This window comes from Rhynchophorus ferrugineus, unplaced genomic scaffold (assembly GCF_030347505.1).
Source record: "Rhynchophorus ferrugineus isolate W39M unplaced genomic scaffold, kcgeb_rfMv2 rfM1, whole genome shotgun sequence".
Taxonomy (NCBI): domain Eukaryota; kingdom Metazoa; phylum Arthropoda; class Insecta; order Coleoptera; family Curculionidae; genus Rhynchophorus; species Rhynchophorus ferrugineus.
The window spans coordinates 12,826,388-12,829,502 of record NW_027472580.1 but is presented as its reverse complement, the minus strand read 5'-3'; positions in this window follow the sequence as shown (position 1 = coordinate 12,829,502).

Here is a 3,115-nt window from a genome sequence, read left to right as displayed (position 1 = left end):
TCTCAAGAATTCCTCTAATTAAGGGTATAGTAATTTGTACCACAAAATTATTTATTTATTCTTATATATTTTAAAATATATTTTTATAACATTAGATTTCAGATTTATATACATTATAATTTTATTTATTACTATTTTTGTGTTGCACTTACATCGATACACAAGAAAGATGTGTGCGAGATAAGTATGTATTAATATTAAATTAAACTACTTAAGCTAAATTTAAGAGTAAGATCAAGTCAATCTTGATAGGCATTGTAGATCCATACTATCACACTAAGTTAACAAAGATATTTATAATGGAAAATGCAATAAAAAAAATAAATTATTTAATCTGTGAAATTGTATGGATGAATAATGAACATATTCGTCAATTATATATTTTTTTATGAGTAAATAATCTCCAATCATATCAGTTAATCTACTAAGGATTGTAAGAGATCATCCCTTCAATATTAGCACGTCAACAGCAAGTAATCTTGACGTAAGCCGGTAGGCATATAAAAATGAACAAATAAGACCGTTTAGCCCTAAATCCACCCTTATCCAGCCCACTTGCGGCCCCAGACTGGCCCGTTACAAAGGCCACATGTATTTACCAATATTTACCACATGGTTACCATCAACAAATATTTACCATATTTCCTTTTTTCGACGCAAAGGACTCACCATTGGCAGCCTCCGTTTTTTTCCTGCTTTTTCGATAATTAAGGAACTTTTTCGAGTGCCAGCTCCGGGTATTGGGTTTCGTCTTCCTTTTTAACGGTCACATTCTTGGACGTTTACAGGGTGAAATATAATTTATGGATATATTTATATGTCTGGATAGAAAACTTAAAAAAAATGTTTTAACTTTTAAAAATAACATTTATGTTTAATGCAATACTAGGAATGAATTAATTTTCCTAGCATTTAGAAAGTTGCAAAAATAATAATGATCTCAATCTCGAATATTTTTGAAAAATTGTATATCAAGAGGCTTAATAATATAACAGAAAGAAGAAATATTATTCCTGAACATCAATTTGGGTTCCGTAATAAGCATGGAACCATAAAACAAATAGTCTGGTAAAAATAAATGTGATTTTAACTGGCAAAATATATTTTTCGGCTGCATTCCTGAATTGCTAAATGAAAACATCTTGAACTTAAACTATATCAAATGCACTGACTTATCCGGCGTAAATACAGTCATTCATAGTATTAGATAACAAGGTGTTGCTATACGAAACAATACTTAAGCCTATTTGGTCATATATAGTCAATTCAAAATAGCTGTGACACAAGTGTCAGTATATTTCTGTCTAAAGTTGTAAACTCGTTTTACAGTCAGACAATATTATCCTTGTCATTTTATTCTATTTAAAAAGAGATAGAATGCTGTTAGAGAAGTTCGAACATGTAACGGATTGTGCCTGTAAAAGTTGTCCCTGTGACAAACGTCTGAAAATTCTTCAAAATATTATAATTACGGGTTATAAACCGGCAAACGTTGTTTTATCGCTTTGTTTTAATAAATTTGAAATCTCCGCGGTTTTTATTGAAAATATTTTTTGCGCCTTGCAGCTGCACTGTATATTAGTACGGACACGGTTACTAAAATATCTCAAAAAATAAAAAACAATATAAGGTTAAATTCGCCAAAAAGAAACCCTGTTTATGCGAAACAGGTCTTGGAAAAATCTTGGGGTTTCGGAGATCAAATATATGAAATGTATAAAACAGTAAGTAGTTTTACAAAGAGTTTTATTAACAAAACAGTATTCAATCAAAACATAATGTTATTTCTGTTTTTGTTTTGTTTTATTAATGCAATTATTTCAGATAAAATTGTTAGTCTGGAAAGTATCCACAAAGATCCAAAAGATATACGGCTATTTGAGAGATGATGAACATCCGTTCGTTCATTGTTGGATAATCTAGGATTTAAGTAGTGTAAATATAACCCACGAAGGGGTTTAATGGAACTTCCAGAGATTGCTTTAAAAAGAATATAATTTTTGAAAAACATATAACAAAATCAAGGAAGAATTATATCAATTTATATATTTAAAAGAGACATGAATATTTCAGAATGGTACACTGGGTTGCTCATGGCAAGATGATAATAAATATAGTGCAAAGGCAACAAAGGGTCATGGAAAAAAGTAAACATTGGAATCACTGTCGATTAGGTTTTGATAGTCATAACATTTATTCATTGCAGACATATAGTTCTTCATGCTGGGAACAGGAATGGTTTTATTCCTGGTGAAGGATTAGTGTTTCTCGAAGTCTAAGGGTGACTGCCATGAAGAAATGAACCATAACTTGTGTTTGCTGTAGTTTGAAAATCAGCTTTTAAAGAATTTGGAGGAACCATCAGTTATTGTTATGTACAATGCACCATATCTATCATATATCTATATATATATAGTACAATGGTGGAGAAAATCCCAATAAGTTAATCTACAAAGGCTGCAATTAAGGAATGGCTTAAAGTACATAAAATAAGTTTCGAGGAAATCATGTTAAAGAATGAACTAGTAGATCAGATTACTGAATATTATGTCCACAAAGTATTATGTCTCCCTCCCTATCACTGCATTTTTAATCCAATAGAGATTATATGGGCTATGGCAAAGAATTATTACAATAGATATTCAGGTCAAGGAGGATATTCAAACCAGAACTGTCTGGATTTATAGAGAGAGGCATTGTCGAAAATAACACCTTCGGTTTGTTTGAGCTCGCTCAGACACATTGAAGAAGAAATTGACAAATGGTAGAATCTTGAGCAAGTTTTTAATAGATTGGAAATAAACAGCTTGGTTATTAACTTGACTAGTATTTCTGAAACTGACTGTGATTGAATAAAACTTTATGAATGTTGGTTTATGATTCAATGCTAACGATTACCAAGACAGGGTGATGAAAGAGGAAACCACTAAAGGTCAGTATACAATTAATATAGTTTGATTGTAGGGAATTTTATTATAGAGTGTGAAAGCTTTATGAGCATGTGTGTTAGTGTTCAGAATGTACATGAATGTTTGGTTAACAAGTATGAGTATAGAAATAACACTAACCGTTTTGCAGATTTGGCAAATGCATTAACGAGAATGCAGTGATTAAT